This window comes from Mauremys mutica, chromosome 10 (genome assembly GCF_020497125.1).
Source record: "Mauremys mutica isolate MM-2020 ecotype Southern chromosome 10, ASM2049712v1, whole genome shotgun sequence".
NCBI classification, from domain to species: domain Eukaryota; kingdom Metazoa; phylum Chordata; order Testudines; family Geoemydidae; genus Mauremys; species Mauremys mutica.
This window is the reverse complement of record NC_059081.1, coordinates 24,725,438-24,744,679: the sequence shown is the minus strand read 5'-3', so window position 1 is coordinate 24,744,679 and position 19,242 is coordinate 24,725,438. Positions and strand designations below refer to the sequence as shown.

The 19,242-nt window shown below is 43.9% G+C and overlaps 1 long non-coding RNA gene across 1 annotated transcript; it reads right to left on the bottom strand.

Moving 5' to 3' along the window:
• Positions 1 to 211: 211 nt before the first annotated feature.
• Positions 212 to 14,386, bottom strand: LOC123378213. Its single transcript, XR_006582510.1, has 4 exons — positions 14,215 to 14,386; positions 13,037 to 13,190; positions 5,056 to 5,267; positions 212 to 411 (listed from the first exon to the last, which is right to left on the bottom strand). It is a non-coding gene; the product is annotated as an uncharacterized LOC123378213 (long non-coding RNA).
• Positions 14,387 to 19,242: the final 4,856 nt, after the last annotated feature.

Sequence of the window (19,242 nt, the reverse complement as noted above, 5' to 3'; positions counted from 1 at the left end):
TTGCCATAGCTATGCTGACCTAATCCATAGTGTAGATGTGGTACGGTCAATGGAAGAATTGCAAAAATTAACTTCACAGTTTCCGGGTAAATAACTGGCTTAATATTAGGGGGGACAGGACAACAACAAATAGCAAAAAGTTAAAAGTATTGTAAGTAAAAGCCGTGTAGTGCTGGAGTTTGTGTTCTTTTAAAAACAGTTTGCTGTTGTTATGCTTGATGTAGGGGCTTCAGTGTAAATTCCAAATGTCCTGGGTAACGTAGGCTTGGAGCAGTTTTTTCAAAATGTTTTTTCCAAGGCTTGTTCTCCTGCAGTCTTGGATGTAGCTGAATTTCGAAAATGGTCTCTCCACATCAGCTAAGCCAGGCGGGACACTGAAGATGCAGGAAGCAGCCTGGCTCTTAAACACATCTATTGAAGATAACACATTGGGATTTTCTTAATATAATCAGTGTTTTCATGTATCTGAGTGGTCCAAAATTTGGGTGAAAATTGGTAAAAATGAATAATAGCTTTTGTAAAACTGAGGAATGTTTTGATTAAAAACTAGTAACAACTGAAAATGAAGGACCTTGACTATAGCAAATCTTTTATATCACTAGTACTATAATTTGTGGTATTGAAAGTAATAACAAAATTTAAAGATCCAGAGGTGAATTAGAAATACAGCTATCTTTATTAGCAGCTAAATTTTTACTATACTAGCAAGCAAGTGACCGTAAAATCCACTTCAGACCAGTTCCAGGGAAAATGCCACCAATGCTACTCTCTCAGCAAGATGTTAAGTGACTAGGTCAATAAAACCACAAGACAGAAGCATTTTACTGTCAGAACACCTTCATTGGCTGAGTATATCTTGAGGGTCAACTACTGTTACTAGCAACTATTGAAAGTTGTTGACTTTCACAAATTAACACTTTCATGGACATCATGCTACAATATTAAAGATATTCATAGGCTTAAAGGCCAGAAGGGACCATCATGATCATCTAGTCTGACTTCTTGCTCATCTCAGATCACAGAACCTCTCCCATCGACTCCTACAATAGGCCAATAACTACTGGCTGAGCTAATGAAGTCCTCAAGGCTTGATTTAAAGATTTCAAGTTACAGAGAACCCACTATTTACTCTAGTTCAAACCAGCAAGTGACCCATGCTCAATGCTGCAGAGGAGCCCCATCCCCAGGATCTCTGGTAATCTGACCTCAGGGAAAATTTCTTTCTGACCCCAAATATGGTGAGCAATTAGACCTGAGCATGTGGGCAAGACCCACCAGCCAGACACCTGGGAAAGAATTCTGTTATCGTCCAGGAAGGTGGTGAGCCTGGTTCTGCTCCATGGAATTTGGTTCCCACTTATTCGGAATCGGGGCCACAACAGCAGCAGTACAGCTGGGTATGGCGGCAGAGGCAATTGAGGCAATCAGGTATTGGCATTCGGAAACATACAAAACCATGTGCGCAAAACCTCGGGTGGTGAGTCAATTTAATATGTTGGTATTTCATTCCAGATGTTGGAAGACTGGCCATGCAGATGGTGGGATGAATCTGTGGGCATAGGGTTGTTTTCTGTACTCAGAGGTGGGCGTCCTAGTTGCCTGAAGGGTTGCAACCAGGGTCCAGTGATGGGGCAAGCCTAAGTAGTCATGGAAGGAGGAGCATGTTATTGGACCCGTTGATACCACTTCTGCATGCTGCGGGGGCCCTTCAGCAGTCATCGATATAATGGTGGTTCACCTTGGAAAACACCATTTGGGAATGTGTAGAGGGGTTGAATTAATACTCAGAGCAAAGAGGGACTTGAAGCTGATCCTTCAATTTTTCCAGGAGAAAATAAAAATTATGTGGTCAGACATGCATTAACACAGGGTCTGGCAGGGAGCTGTGAGGTAACACCTGGGTGGACAAGGCAAGGAGGATGTGAACAGGGGGTGGCCAAATTCCTTGGGGTCATAAGAGGCATGACAATTTCACAACCTGGGGCACCAGAATTATCTAGTGAGGATGGTGTTCCCCTGTCAGGCTTGGGTTCCCATCTGTTTTGGCCAGTATAAAATGGGGGAGTCAGAGATGTTTGGGAACCCAACTGGGTTTGGGGGGGGAGGCAGCCAAGCTAATTGCTGGTGCCTCCTTATGGTGGATGTCCAGTACTGGTACTCCATAGGGGAAGTGTACAGTGACTGGATTAATGGCTTGGAAAAGGTCTTAAAATGAAGGTGTTTGATAAAAGAACGGAACAGAGGGGGTGTGGGGTGGTTTGGGATCCTATGAATGGCACAGTAGGGAGCCAACCTCTCTTTCTTATAGCCAACCTTAACCCTCTTTTATGGGGGGGGGGGGGTGGACGGTAAGGTCCCAACAATAGGTTGACTGGGGGATTTGGATGGAAAAAAGGGGGGGCTGGCAGAAGGCCCCCACTAACTATTGAATGAGCATGGGGTTACCTGCACTGTATATTTTTATCCAGGATTTGGAGCAGAGCCCAGAGCTGGAGCGCGGAGCAGCTCTGGAGCAGTGGAGCTGCAGGTTTTTGCCTGGAGCTGGAGCGGAGCCGGAGCACAGCTCCAAAGCCCTGTTTTTATCAGCTGGGTAGTCCCAGACATCTAATAATAAAGTTGTGGCCTGATTTAAAACCATATCAAATGTCTCCTGTCCTTCTTTCAGTACAGCCAGACAATTTGCTATTTACTCTAGTTCAAACAAGCAAGTAACCTGTGCCCCATACCGCAAGGGAAGGTGAACCCCCACACCCCAGAATCTCTGGCAATCTGACCTGGGAAAAAATTCCTTTCTGATCCCAGATATGGTGATGAGTTACATCATGAGCATGCAGGCAAGATCCACCAGCCAGACACCTGGGAAAGAATTCTTTGCAGTAACGATAAGACCTCCCTGTCTAGTGTCCCATCTCTGGCTGTTGGATATATTTGCTAATTGCAGTTGTGGATGGGCCATAGAAGCTCTTCTTCAGGTCTGGGAACAAGAAGAGCTCTGTGTCAGCTGAAAAACTTGTCTCTTTCACCAGTAGAAAAATGGTTCAATAAAAGATATTACCTCACCCACCTTGTTGATCTAATATCCTGGAACCAACATGTGTACATCAGCACTGCAAACATAGCAAAATTATATTTTCTGCATATGATTAAGGGTCATGTTTGTCTACCTTAAGAAAGCACGTATTTCTTTGTGTTTATATAATGACTGTTACTACAGGTCAGCAGCAGGTTTTGAACCCAGATCTTCTTTAACAAAGCGCTGATGTCTACCACTTGAGATAAAGCAGTAATTCTGTAAGTAGATGGCAGTAGGCTTTTGTTCTAAGTGTCGACTAGCTACTAGATGGAGATATGACACATACTTGAAGAGCATGTTACATATATACTATGAAGCTTCCCTTGAGAGTATAGAATCTGTTGATTGCAGACAGTATAATTCCCATCAGATAACACTTAATTTTTCTTAAGTTGTATTATGTAGTCCTCTGTCCTTGATGAACAATCTTTTCCTCAAATCTTAGAAGTACACAAGTTTTTATATAGCTTTTGAAGGCTATTCATCTACACAGGTCCTTAAGCTCCACTCCAGCAATTCTGATGCGTCAAAGCTTTGTAACTTTGGGTGAAATAAACACATGAAAGTAAAGTCGGCCAAGGCGAAATCTCTAACTTTTCAGTACTCCAGCATTATGTCTTTAACAGAATTGTTTTGACCTGTAACTTCAAAGAACAGTTTTTAATTTCAGTTTTACTCTGAAAAGTTATTCTCTAAACACAGGTACTATAGGGCTTTATTTATTATCTCAAAAATGTTTATCACGTTGACTTATTGTACAAGTGAAAAAACTTATTTTTCTAAGTTCCAAATTCTATAAGTTCACCCTGGAATCTGAAAATCAAGCTGGGCTTTTTCATTTTCATAGCCTGTGACCTGTAACAATGACTCTACAGACCAAACTATAGTTATCCCTTTTGACCCAAGCAGTTAGCCAAAAATTTGGGATCTTGCAAATTGTTCAAGTTAGAGGGAGAAATTGGTGGAGTCAAGTGTTTCTTTGATGCAATCCAATGAATGTACAAAGTCTTGTTTCCCTGAATGTAGCAGGAATCAAACAACAAGAGACAGGGTGGGTCACAGTTCCAAACCCTTCTTCCAGTCAGCACTTAGCTTTTCTCAGGGCCAAGAGAGCTTTTGGGCTATGTTCCCAGTACTTCTCGGTGTATTTCTATGGTGTTTTTTACTGTTTTGTCTACACTATGGTAGTTATAGCAAATAGCTAGCATCCCATAGCTGTGCTGCTGTAACCCTGTAGATTCTACAGGGTTCAACAGAAGGGGTTCTTCCATCACTATAGTAACTCCACTCCCTGAGCTACAGTAGCTCGGTTGACAGAAGAATCCTTCCATTGACTTAGCTTTGTCTACAGTGTGGGGTAGGCTGGCAAACTTATGGTGGCTAGTGGTGTGGATTTTTCACACCTCTGAGCACTGTAGCTATGTTGGCCTAAGTTTTAAGTGTAGACTTCTCCCACACTGACCCCTCTACTCAAATAATACTTTGCAAAGTACCTGCATTCTTACAGTTCATATGTCTGTGCAGTCTCATGTGCGCCTTTTATTTGGGCAGTGACATATGTCTGTTTGGTTGGAGACCCTTATTGTTTCAGCTGCCGGGTTCCATAGAAGAGCTTACTGGCTTCTTACAGTTCCTTTAAATGATGGGCAGCTGTTACACCCACCCATAGCAGGATGCTGTCATGAGGGCTCCACAGTCTTACTGTCTTCAGTGGATTTGCATAGTTTTACATGATTGGAACTTAAGAATTCTGAGCAATTCTGTTGATGACCAACCAAGCCCTGATCAAGGCAATACAGGGCTTTAGGCACACCATATGTAGGGCCCCCCATGCTTTGTCCATGCCCCAGAATCATACCCTCCCACTTGGAGTGGCAGGGGTCGGGCCCTTAAAGGTGTGCCCCAGCCTTTTGGGAGCAACAGAGGTACACTGGTGCCCTGGAGAGGCAGAAATGGAAGTTAAGAGGCTCCCCAGTACTTACACTCTGGCTGTAGCATAGGGTGACCGGATGTCTCATTTTGGTGGTGTGGGGGTCGTTTGGTGCTGCGGAAGACCTGGAGCGGACCCCCCACCGCCGAAGTGCTGTTGAAGCCCCGGACCGCCGCCGGGTATTCGAATTGAGCCCCAGAGTTCATAAAGCCGGCCCTGTGGATGATCCCTTATCAGCTGGTGTGAGGCACAAAGATAGATGGCCTGCAGGGGGCAAAGGAGACAACAACCTCTTCAACTTTGAGCCCGTAGATGAGGGTGTGCCCTGGTGATAGGTGTGCATCATTACAATAGCACTCTTTTAAATAGTTCATCGTGGTGTGTCTTGAAAATATTAGGTTGGTGTCGCACCCTTTCCACTGACACCATTGTCTGAGTTGATGGGGGCAGCCAGTATGGAAACTGCTATGTGTGCCACACAAAGATGGATACAGCTACATTTCCAAATTTCCTTACAAGTCCTTGACTATAAACTTTTGAGGTGAAAACAAATCTTGTGTTAAACTGAGGAGCTGGAGCTGTCCTCTACAGAGGACTCTCATGCCACAAAATTAGGGGAGCTGCTCAGTTGTGAGATACAGAGTAAAATGTTAGCTGTCTTCTCCTGTTTCAGAACAGTGTTGTCTTCAATTGAGAGGGGAGAGCCTGCCAACATCACACTTCCTACATGTTGGCGCTATCTTCCTTCAATCACAGTCCTGATTTCACAGTAAAACTACAAATATAGAAGCATTTTCATGAACTTTGAAAATGGGATGTGACGTAAAAGAAGCACAGAGCTATTTGTTCACGTCTTTTTTGAAACTTTGTGTTAGCATATCCCACTTCCCATGCCAGGCCTTTCTTTGAAAACCAAGATCTTTCATAACAAGCCAAAAAAAGGCAGCCAAGTTTTTATGATTACTGTCCTCTTTATTCATACTTGGTAATGCAAGTCCCTTCTCTCAAAAGAATATCTCAAGTTAAAGATTAAGATTCATTATGGAAGCATCTAGTGTACGTGCTACAATATGCACCTTTGGTAAAATACATCAATTGATTCTAGGAGCTTCAATATGGAAATCAAAGGTCACTGTCACTTACCTTCATTTATTTTCTGTACCTAAAATCTATTAATCACATATATTACATTAAAGCAAATGCAGGGAAAAGGCATTAAACTTTCAGATTTTTTTTTTAATTTTAATATCTTGGCATGAAAGTGGTTTTAGCTTTTCTAAGATATTTTGTTTAAATAAATGCCACAGTTGATACTTGCCAGAATCAATGCAAAAATAATTCTGAGCTTATTTACCCGCCTGCCCCCGCCAAAAGCAATAGATAACTTTAATCATACTGATTATTAGACTGAAAGCAATGCAAATAGGCCAGCAAATGAGGCGTTTGCAATAGAATGTATTTCAGACTGGGACTTAAACTGACAGTTTGCATTTGTGCATCACCTTCCATCCACTGATCACAGTGATTTTTAAAAAAAAGTAATTATTAGCCACAAAATTACCACTAGACTTTTCTGTTGACTACTCTGACTTATGAGAGGTGAGATTTTTGTATAAACTTGAAGTGGTTCCAGTGGTGTGGGCCGATCACTTCAGAAAATCTACACTGAAAATTCAAAACAGGTAATACATAGATTCATTGTCATGTACACTGGTTAACAGAATAAATCTTGTATAAATGGATTTATTTGCTGCAGCATGTATTTACTCTTTAAGAAACCAGTAGCCAGTGGTGAGATGTAGACTTGGGGCACGTTTATACACGTAAGGCCATTTCTCAACTGTGAGAGCAGGTTCCCAAAGGAAATACTAAGGCGTAAACCAAATGGGAACATAATAATGAATATTGCTTTCTTCCCGGCTCATTTTACTCTCCTGGCTCAGCAGTAACAGAATGATCTGATAAATATTGAATGTTGAATAGAGAGTTTTGCTTTGACTTAATCATACATGACTCAAAAGGAACAAAACATTAGCTCGCTGTTTCTCTCCCACACACTCTTGTGGAGGTGATATCCATGTGACAAACTGAAGAGCCATGTAGTACATGTACCCGTTGTGCGCCTGGGAGAACTTCACCTGCCTGATATCCACTAGTTCATCCCTCTGGGATCGGCTCTAACATTCCAAACCACTGAGCAGCTTCACACAATCACTATTTTTTTTTAATCAACCTGCCACAGACATGGATTCATCATCTTTCCTCGCCCCACACATTCCGAATTACCCCTTCCTGAAAGCCCAAGGCAAGCAAAAGTGCTGGCTTAGTGACAGTGACTGCTTTTCTAAATACAGTCGAACCCATTTATCTCGACCTCGGTTAACTTGCCAATCCTATTAACTCGAGGTTTTACAAGTGGAACCGCCAAACTCCCTCTTTATCTTATGGGTTTCTCATCCCTTATGTCGATTTGCCCAACCCTAATATCTCGAGCCCGGCTCCCCGCGTCCCCAGCCGCCCGCTCCCTGGCTCTCCAGCCGCGCGGTTCCCCAGCCGCCCGCTCCCCGCGTCCCCAGCCGCCCGCCCGCCCCCGCATACCCGGTCCCTGCCCGTCCCCGCCCGCCCGTCCCCGCATACCCGGTCCCTGCCCGTCCCCGCCAGCCCGGCCCCGCATACCCGGTCCCTGCCCGGCCCCGCCCGGCCCCGCATACCTGGTCCCCGCTTTGCCTGCCGCCTGCCCGCCCGGCTCCGCTTCGCCGGTCCCCGCTTCGCCGCCCGCCCATCCGCCCGGCTCCGCTTTGCCGCCCGCCCGCCCCCGCATACCCGGTCCCTGCCCGGCCCCGCCCGGCCCCGCATACCTGGTCCCCGCTTTGCCGGGCGGGCGGGCGGTGAAGCGAAGCCGGGCGGAGGGGCAGGCGGCAAAGCGGGGACCGGCGAAGCGGAGCCGGGCGGGCAGGCGGCAGGCAAAGCGGGGACCAGGTATGCGGGGACGGGCGGGGACGGGCAGGGACCGGGTATGCGGGGACGGGCTGGCGGGGACGGGTATGCGGGGACGGGCGGGCGGGCGGCGAAGCGAAGCCGGGCGGAGGGGCGGGCGGCAAAGCGGGGACCGGCCGGTCCCCGCTTTGCCGCCCGCCCCTCCGCCCGGCTCCGCTTCGCCGCCCGCCCGCCCGGCCCCGCATACCCGGTCCCTGCCCGGCCCCGCCAGCCCGGCCCCGCATACCCGGTCCCTGCCCGTCCCCGCCCGGCCCCGCATACCTGGTCCCCGCTTTGCCTGCCGCCTGCCCGCCCGGCTCCGCTTCGCCAGTCCCCGCTTTGCCGCCCGCCCCTCCGCCCGGCTTCGCTTCACCGCCCGCCTGCCCGGCCCCGCATACCCGGTCCCTGCCCGTCCCCGCCCGCCCGCCCGGCCCCGCATACCTGGTCCCCGCTTCGCCTGCCGCCCGCCCGCCCCGCTTACCCGGTCCCCGCTTCGCCTGCCGCCCGGCCCCGCTTACCCGGTCCCGCTTCGCCTGCCACCCGGCCTGCTTACCGGGTCCCGCTTCTTTGGCTGCCCGGCTCCGGGTCCCCATCCACAGCCGCCCGGCCCGCTTCCCCGTCCGGCTTCGCCAGATCCAGCCACGTGCAGGCACCGCGGTAAGAGGGCAGGGAGGGGGTGTTGGAGAGAGGGCAGGGGAGTTCAGGGGTGGGGGGGTGGATAGGGGTTTATCTCGATCATCGGTTATCTGGACTATTTTTGGCAAACCCCTAGGCCGGCGACATAACAGGGTTCAACTGTACCATGACTTTAAAGTCTGATATCTTGTGACCCTACAGGACTAAGAAAAAAAGAGACCAGCTTCTCTGCTCAGGTCAGTAGTGCAAGATGGGTTTAAAATGGCTGGAAATAGAATTCTCCACCAGTTTTCCCTCATGGGAAGCTGCCCCCTCTCTCTCAATATAAGGGGCAGGAGAGGGCATTCTGGGGGCAAAAGCAGGGGCATGGCAGAGCAGAGCTGATCCTCTACCGTGTAAATGTCATTATCAATGGTGGAAGTTAGAGTAGGCTCTCTGCTTCTCTAACTTTTGCCCAAAGTGGGTGGCTATGGATCAGAGAGCTGCAATTTGCTCCATTCCTCCCACAGCTTCACTGTGCAGCTTGGACAAAATGGAGACTTGTGGCAAGGAGTTGTATCCCATTGGAATTGTGAGACTGCCAGCTTTGCAGTGAGGCCCATTGTAGTCTCTTCTAGCATCAAAAGGATCTGATTTACTGGTTTTTTAAAGACGTGATATTTTTAATGTTTAGAGAGCTATTTTTAGTCATTTTTGGAGGTGTTTAACAATTACCTATTTTTTCTGAGCCCTGGACAGTCGAAGTCCTGGTTCATAGATTCACAGATTCCAAAATGATAACGATCATAATCCTACCATTTCTATCTAGTAATGGAACAATACCATTGTTAGGTTTCTTTTTGTTCCTAATACATTTAACAAAACAACTCCCTCTCCCTTATTATCTTAACTCTGCTAGCCACAGAGTTCACCTTGTGTCCCTTGGCTTCTCTTATCACTTTTCTACAATTCTTAACTTCTGAGTTATATCCATTACTATCAACTTCCCCATTCTTCCATTTGTTATATATTATTTTGTACAGCTGCCTTCACTTATCCTCTAAACCAGTTTTTATTTTTTTTTAATCACCACAGCCTTCTTCCTCAACTGTGGAATTGTGGATTTGGGGACATCTGATAAGGTATTCTTAAATGATTCCCAATTATCATTCACATTTTTCTGATTAAATTCTTTCTCCCAGATGATTTGGCTCCTAATTGTTTAAAGCTTTGTGAAATTGGCCCTATTAAAGCACCAAATTTATATATATCTGGTCTGAACTGTATTCTGCTTCATATATTATAAATATTATCAAGTCATGCTCAATTGTACCTAAGCTAAAATTAACTTTTAGTTCTGTGATCAGTTGCTATTTTTCTGTTAGAACAGGTCTAATATAGAAATTCCTCATATTGGTTGCAACAATTTTTGAGTTAGGAAATGATCTATAATGTTTAGAAATTTCAAGGTTGTTTTAGTGCTGGCTGCTTGAGACCTTTAGTTTATGTTACAGAAATTGAAGTTCTCCATGCTAATTAAGCTACCTGGCTTTACAGCTGGATTGATACAACAGCTAGTCCTAATAATATTTATAACTATTGTCTTAAGCATTCCTGAAATAGTTTACTGCAACTTGTGGAATATATAGAATTCATGATGCTGCACTGTGTGGTTGTACAAAGTTTATCAGTACTCATTAGGAATAATGATGGGCAAATCTATGAAAAGAGATAGGGTTTAAATTTTGAACCTTCCCCTCCTTCCATACCAACCTCTCCCCTCAAACAAACAAACAAACAAAAAAAATCAAGGTGTTTGGCCTAAATCAAAACCCCACATCCAATCTTGAATATTAAACTCAAGTTTGAAAAGAGTGCAGTGGTATGACAGAATTTTGAGAAAGCAGTAGATAATTGAAATCAGCAATGATCGTCAAGTGCCAATCAATTTGAGAAAGAAACAACTGAAAAGGGGAAAACTATGTAGGAAACAAACTGCTAGTTAAACAGGAAGGGGATGCTTCTCAACAAGACACTTTACTTTTCATCCTGACAGTTTTTTGTACATTTCTCCTCCGTGTTCATGCAATCAGAAATGATATCCGTTGCTATCGATGCTTTACCGTGTGGGAGGAAAGTTACACTTCCCCACCCAACCTTAAATTTCCTCCTTATGTTGAGCATAAATATGCATGAGGATAAGAACATTTTACTTGGAGATAGATACTTTGATAACAAGATGGGATTTTACAATATCCAGTGTGCTACAACTCTAAAATAGTAATCTATTACTTATTGTTTAAAATACAGTAAACATATTAGAAAACATTATGGTAAACATAGCAATGACTTTCTGTACTTACATAAATGTAAAGCACCTTATATAACACATTCCATAACCCCAAAGATAATGTTTTCCTTTTGACTCATAGAAACAGCTTGGTACTCAATCAAAATATCACACTAGCAGACAAAGTATGGAACTCTGGCATATGCTATTGCAGCCTGACTAAATTAATTTTGAAATCTTTAATTCTAATTAAATAAATATGTATACATGTATTTCAGAACACAGCCAGGGGATATAGCTTAGTTGAGTGGGGTGATAGTAAAAGAGAATATATGGCATTAGTGAAGTGGCTGCATCCCATTTCTAGGCTTTCACATTGAGGGGTTTTTCATATGGAAGAATTATTTTACAGAAACTGTAATACAATTTCTGGATATGAACTCCAATTGATGCACACCTTCTGCCTTAATTGTGGCATTTTTTTATTTCCTAAAAGAGCCAGTGGCCTGAAAACTCATTTAGCAATTTACAGAAAGGAAAAAAAAATCAGTATCTTCCAAAGTCTCCAGATTGTGATACGAAGAGTTACTGACGAGAAGCTTAAATCAGTGAGGCACTGAGCGCTCTGAGCACCATTGAAATGAGTGGAATTTGTGGGCATTCAGCACCTTGCAGAGTTTCACTTTTTCTGTTGTATACTATGCATGGGATTCAAATGGGAAGATCTAAGGCCATGTCTACACTGGGAACAGGAAAGTGAAGGTGAATCAACTACACTGTGAAGTCCATGTGCATAAATTAAAGCCCCATGTGGATGCTCTGTCTCAGGAGTAAAGTGGCCTAAGTTTGTTGTAAGTAATCCTCTTTGGAGAGTTAAATGCTCTTTAATTTATGTGCATTGACTTAGTTGATTCACCGTAACCTTCTTAAATGTAGACTATGACTAGTCCTAACTTACTCAGCAAAACAAAGTGACACAGCAAACTACACTTGAACTCTTTTTCTCTACAACCCAGCTGTTACCCTGGGGTTTTATTTATGACAAAACTTCATTTATTGGGATTTTCATAGGCATAACTCTACTCTTGGCTCTCTTATTAGCAGTCCAAATATCCAGTACACATTATGTATGAACTTTTGTTGATGTCAATAAAGTTTTGCAGGGGGCTCTAGCAGCAGTCTAAAGACCGCTGTGAACTGCTGAACCAAAAGCAAGATATTGTCTGTGTTTGCCATTTTATCCTTCTGTGCAAATTTTTTACAGGCCCTTCCAATGAATTTCTACAACTGTCAGCAGTCCACTTAAGCCAGCAATAACGTCCCAGTGAGATAATGGAAAAAAAGTCTTCTGTCACTTGATCTGAACTCCATGAAAGATTCAGAAATATAAAACCAAAATATAAATGGCCTTTCTCTAGAAGTTGGCTAATTCTTTATAACTAGGCTAAACCCCAGCATTCATTGATTTCTGTGGAATAAGTTTAGGAGACAATTACTATAATTATGCATATTAAAACAAGTCAAAAGTTTGAACACAAAATACATACTAAGTAATATTTTAAAAATATTAGTAACTGAGGCCACGTCTATACTTACCCGCCGGGTCGACGCGGCGAGTTCGACTTCTCGGAGTTCGAACTATCGCGTCTGATCTAGACGCGATAGTTCGAACTCCGGAAGCGCCGCGGTCGACTCCGGTACTCCACCGCGGCAGGAGGAGTTGCCAGAGTCGACCTTGGAGCCGCGGAGTTCGCTTCCGCGGCGTCTGGACGGTAAGTCATTCGAACTAGGGTAGTTCGAATTCAGCTACGTTATTCACGTAGCTGAATTCGCGTACCCTAGTTCGAACCAGGGGCTGTGTGTAGACCAGGGCTGAGATTGGTTCATTGCTCTTAATGATAGGGTTGGTAGTTAACTATCTAGAATGAAACAGCTGCGGCAATAGATATTACAGCTTTGATAAATTCTATTCGGTAGTTTTATTTAGTATTTGTTTTAGATTACAGTTTATTGTTGTCATGTTACTATACCCAAATTCCACTCATTCAGAGGACCTTAATTAATTAGGCAATAGGATGTGATAAATATGGTAGGGTTTGATTGTGTATTAAGCAACTCATTAAACAGGACCATATTAACATGACATAAGTACCTTTTAGTTTGTGCCAGCTGTGTCCATCCAGGGCAATTATAGTGCAGCCCTCTGGTGCATGCCCCAGTAGTCCCAACTGCAGGTTCATGTAGACAAGCCTTAGGTTTTAGGCTCCTGCATTCTGCAGAATACAATGGGTCCAATTCTCTTCTTCCTGTGTAAATCGGGAGTGAAGTCAGTGGCGTTACCAGTATAAAACTAGTGTCAGAGAAAGAACAGGCCCTTTATAGTCACTTCCACTGTATATGCAAGACATAATTACAACAGAACTCTTACCTCCTGTCTAGTGTTGCAAGAGTAAATAAATTTGCATGTGTGTCATGCTGTAACTGCTGATATTTTTTTTTCCTGATACTTATTTGTATTATAGTAACCCCCCAAAAAGACTGAGGCAACATAGTAAGGGACAGCCCTGAAGAGTTTACAGTCTAAATACATAAGACAGGTAAAGGATGGGGGGAAAAGCAAGTATTATATTGAGGACTGGATCTACAACACTTAGAGTTGCAATGCCTAAAGTTTAAGTGTCCTGCCGCCCAGTGGAATCCTCAGCCTTGAATTAGCTGCCCGGACTCCCTAGCAGGGCTGCTGGAACAATTTATGTAGCGGGAGTGCTGAGAGCCATTAAACAAAACCAAAACAGGGGGTGCAGCAGCACCCCTAGTTCCAGCACCTATGCTCCCTATACAATGTATGGGGGGAGTTTGGTGAATAAGAATGGGATTCACAGAAGCTGGCAAGGTCAGTGGTGAGCTGCTTAAGCTAAGCAGTAGGAAATGCTAATGAGTAGCAAATACAAAGGGAGTCAGGTGCCTAACTCTGGGATGGAAGGAGGTGCAATTGTCTGCTGGAGACTCTCAGATGCTCACCCTCTATGAGAGATAGGTGCCTAAGTCAGGTCAGTCCTTTTTCATGAGCCGCAACCCCATTATAGTCAAGATCTCAGTGGCTAGAGCACTCACCTGGGATGTGGGAGACCCAGATGCAAATCCCTGCTTTGGAGCAGGGATTTGAACTTGACTTTCCCACATCCCAGTGGCATGGCCTGCCCACTAAGCTGTACAGTGTCTGTTTCTTTCTCTGGCCCAATGAATATTCAATATGTATACAAAGGAAATGGCTTTACCAGGAGAGACCCACCCCAGAATAGCCAACTGTCTGGTGGCTAAGGCACTCACCAAGGATGTGCAAGACCTGGCTCTAAGCATATCAGCAACATCAGGACTTTGGCAGTTTTGTGCAAGCTCAGTGGCAGGAACTCAAGTACCTAGGGAATTTAGATGCCTCAAGGGTTGTGCAGCAGTTGAGTGGGGGGATGGGTTCAGGATCTCATTGGTGCCTAGAGCTATGCCTACACTATGAGCTGGGGTGTGAATTTTCCCCCCCTGCTTGTGTACACATACTCACACTAACTCTCATTGAACTCACACAAGTATAAATACCAATGCAACCTGGGTAGCACAGGAGGCAGGAGCAGAGGCATGGTTGAGCTATGGTGAGTATGTACTCACTGACTTCAGGTGGGTGAATTAAACTAAACAAAATTAAGGCCACTCTAATGCTGAATAACAGCATCCACACAGTGATTTAATGTGGCTTAATGAATCCCCTTCAAATTCACACCTTCAGTTACTTTGGATTAATTTTCCTGGGTGTCCTCATACACACAAGCCACAAGGCTCTTTGCAGATGTAGCCCTGTGTACCTTACCACTTGATTAAACCAAGGATCTAGTTTAATTTACAAAAAGGTTTTTTAAAAAAATATGAACTCCAATATAAGCTTTCTATATATACTTACTTTCCCTACTCCCATCTTGTTTGTATTCAGGATAGAGACTGATTAGCAACACCTGCCCCAATGAATGAGTAGTAATTCACCTGTAACCCATACCTGCTAACACAGTGGGGCAACGGGAGACTCCTGTTACTGTGATATGCCTACACTGTAGCTGGAGTTGTTTACCCAAGTTGGAAATTACATACCTGTGCTACTCTGATCAAGTTAATGTGATAAAAATGTGTAGGCACAGGTGCTTGGATGGGCTGCCAGCCTACCCAAATATGTACTTAGAGTTTCAGATGGGATTTTACTTGGAGTACATAGCCCACCCTGCTGCTTGAGCTGCTATGGTTACACTCTTCTTTTTAGTGCACCAGCTTGATTGTCTGAGTTCATTGCTCTCCTCGTTTATCCCAGCTTGATTGTAGCTAGCATGTGTATTTCTACCTAAGCTAGAAATTGCACCTTCTGCTTCACTGTTGTCAAGAGTCAATGCTGCAGCTTCCCATGAAAACCTGAAACAAGAGCTGGTTGGAAAATCTCAGCTGAAACCATTTTCTGTGGGAAAATGCAGTTCTGTTGAAATCTAAATACTTTGTGAAATCGTACCAATTTTGCCAAAGTTTAATTCTGGAGAAAAATGGAAAAGTTCCGGCAATGTCAAAATGTCCTGTTTTGACATTTTTGGAACAAAATATTTCAATTTTTTATTTTAAAATCAAATTTCAATTAATTTTTGTATTTTACATATTGTAATATCAAAAAAGTCAAAATAAAAACAAAACATTCTGACTGATCTGAAATGATTTTTTTTTAAATCTTCCTTTTGTGGAGAATTTTGAAATTTTTGGGTTTCATTCTGAATCAAAGCAAAGCCATAATTTTCAATCTTAAAATTCTTCATGAAATGGAATGTCCCAGACAGCTCCAAGTGTAAGTAGTTTGAAGCTCAATAAACGTTGAGTTTTAGGCTAGGCACAAAACTAAGCAGGTTTTGGCTAGTTTTGGGGGGGTCCTTTGGCCTTGTTTTCATCTTCTGTACAGGTCATCTGACCATACCATTAGGCCTGAGCCAGCTGTTGGCTTGTTTTCTGGAGGAAGAGGGTTGAGTTGCCTATTGTATTTAGCAGGTGGTTGACTGTTCATCTTTCTATTTTTAGTGCTTTCTAGTGGCAACATCATGTTCAGTTCCATTCCCTTCCTCCTTCTCTTCTACATTCCTTGTTCTGTAGCAATACCACGGTAAGCAGTACTTCTGGGCCTAGTACTGTAGGCTGCACAGGCATTTACCATGCTTTGGGATCTGATGCAATGCCAAAACTAATTGTGTAGTTCTAGGGAATGGAATTGGTGACAAAATGCAACTGAAAGATGCTTCTTATTTCCTCTTTTCTTTGGGACTAACTAAGTTAAGGAGAGGTGCCTTGCTGTCTGCTCAGGAACTCTGCTGTGGCTGAATGCACTGAGCACTGAAATTAGAGAAGGATTTAAAATAAATTCTACTTAAGTTACTTGTGGTTATAGGCTAAATATGTGCCAGCTTTAGGTAGCCAGTTTGAAAGGAAAGTGCAGTGCCCATTACCTGCTCTGCACAACTGCTGCTGGGCTCAGTGTGTGCCTTTTGTGTATACAGCACAAACTGCTGAACTTCAGATATAGCCCCAAACTACCCAAAATCTTACACCAATTATGAATCTTGAAAATTATTTCTGTGCTTTCTGTTATAACCAGTGGCCTGGGATTTTGCTAGCAGGAGAATCTTTTTTTTTATTTCCCCCCCGCTAACTCCAAACAAAAATAAAATGTTTTTTAATAACTTTTTCCAACCACTTACAAGGTTTTTCACTAAGATGTAGATTTCCTCCACCCCTCCCACTCCCCCCACACACTTTATGATTCTTTTGTCTTCATGCCACAGATAGGATGCTGCCAGCTTCAGAGACCAACAAATTGCTGCCAAACCTGTGGGAAGGTTTTATGACACAAGAAGTAGCTATTAAGCTTGGGGTGGGCAAACTATGGCCCGTGGGCCGGATCCAGCCTGCCAGGTGTTTTAAGCTATCCCACAAGCTCCTGCTGGGGAGCAGGGTCTGGGGCTTGCCCCACTCTGGTACTCCAGCCAGGGAGCACAGTTGGGGGCCACTCCACAAGGCTCCTAAAAGCAGCAGCATAGCCCTGCTCCAGCTCCTAAGTGTAGGGGCAGCCAGAGGGTTCCACTCTGCATGCTGCCCCCACCCCAAGTGCCGCCCCCACCGCTCCCATTGGCTGGGAACTGTGGCCAAATGGGAGCTGCAGGGGCAGCACCTGCACCCCAAACCCCTCATCCTCACCCCACACCAGAGCCTGTATCCCCAGACAGAGCCTGTACCCCTTCCCACAGCCCAACCCTCTGCCCCAGCCCTGATCCCCTTTCTGCCTGCCAAACCCCTCAGTCCCAGCCCAGAGCACCCTCCTACACCCCAAACTCCTCAACCCCAGCCCCACCCCAGAGTCTGCACCCCCAACCAGAGCTCTCACTCCTTCCCGCACCCCACCCCCAATTTTGTGAGCATTCATGGCCCACCATACAATTTCTACTCCCAGATGTGGCCCGCAGGCAAAAAAGTTTGTCTACCCCTGTATTAAGCTAATGGAATTCATTTATGCATACTCATTTGGGCAGAATTTTTCTAATGCCAGTTGCAGAAGGTAGACTCAACCATCTGACTTATAAAATGCCAGTATTTAGAATGCCAAGACAAGGAAATGAAAATACCACAGTAAATTTTGAGGGGATTAATTTATTCTAGGGAGCTAAATGAGTGGACATCAACTAAGGCTCTTTCTTAATCTGTTGTTGTTTACAGTATACACATAGCCCTATTAATGCTTTAATAGAGGACAGATTAAAAACAGCTTCAACATGATCACACTTTCAGAAATCCAGCAAAGCAGCTCTGCTCCAATTTCTAGGAAATATGCTTCTCCCCACAAATGCTGTCTCCAACTGCTATGCAAAAACCTGTCTTAACTGCATCCCAAATACATCTCTTTGTAAATATATCTGCCTGGGCTTTCACTCAGAAAGTCACTATACCCTACTCTTGCCAGGTGTCAACCATCTGGTGCTGTCTGATTTAATAAAAGGGAGCCATATTAACTTTCATTTAAAAATAGTTGTTTGAAAGAAAATGTCAATTGAAATCAACCAAAACAATATTTTTGTTTTTCATTTCGATAAGAAAAGAAAAGTTTTTAATTTTTCCCTTGGGCCACTAAAATGAACAATCGGTTATTTTATGAGCACTACTTGGACACTGATTTAGTTGCCTGAATATGGATTTAGAAACCTAACTTCAGGCTCTTAGCTTGAAAAAACCTTGGCCTTCATGCTTGCTGTGCAAGGTGGCAAAAGCAATGGAGACTCCTCACAGATGGATTCCATAATCCCTGCATGCCAGGGAAGAAATCTTGATGGTTTTTCTCTGTAGCTCCAGTAGAGAACATAATGTGGTTGTATCAGAGATGTGACTCTTCTGCACATAGGTTGAGACTGATCCCTGTGCAAGTGGCCCTCACAGTGCCTGTATACCAGTTAAATTCTGCTTAAGCCCTCAAAATCCACTGTGAGGATCCATCTGACTGAAACCTTGTGTAGCTGAGTAGCAGTGAACAACTGTTGCTCCCAAATACCTTGCAACAGTGGCTGCAGGTTAGCTGCATGGCAAGCATGCATGTCTGAGGATTTGGTTATTCAGTCATTAGTTTATTTTTTATACAGAATTAAGTGTTCTTACTTTGTGCAATTTCCTAGGAGTTGGCTTCATCTCAGAAATTCCCTACTTGTGAAATTGGTTTGGTTTCTCTCTCTAGCTCATAAGGCCACAGCCTGCTTTTGCTTGCACTCCTAGGCTTTTAACGTAATTTTAAATGAGAGTCGGAGAGTTGCATATTGTGGCTGTTTTGTTTATATTATGTAAAATTGGGTATCCGCCATCTGAAAAGTCCTACGCATCTCATGAAGTGTTAAAGTAGCACAGGGTGTGTATGTTCATCAGACAAAGTAGGTGGGGATTGCCAGTAAAGGTCCATAACTTGCCCAAACAAGTAAATTACACTCACTGTGTCCCACATTCCCAAAACAGAAATGTAATTAAAAAAGAACAAAATTAGTGTATAATTTAGAGCTGGCACTAGGCCGCTCCAATTTAGAGCTGACACTAGGATCCACTCACTTCCCTGTATCGCCAACCATATTTCAGTTTTATAATGAAAGCAGTACATAGCATTGCATTTTGGATCATCCATATGATAGAGCATTTGAGATCATGAGCAGAGCACATGGATAATACTTACACCTACCTGCTTTAATTTGATCTCCTCCCTCTTGTGTAAATTACATTGGCAAATCATAACAAGATTTTTTTAAATAGAATTGATTAAGA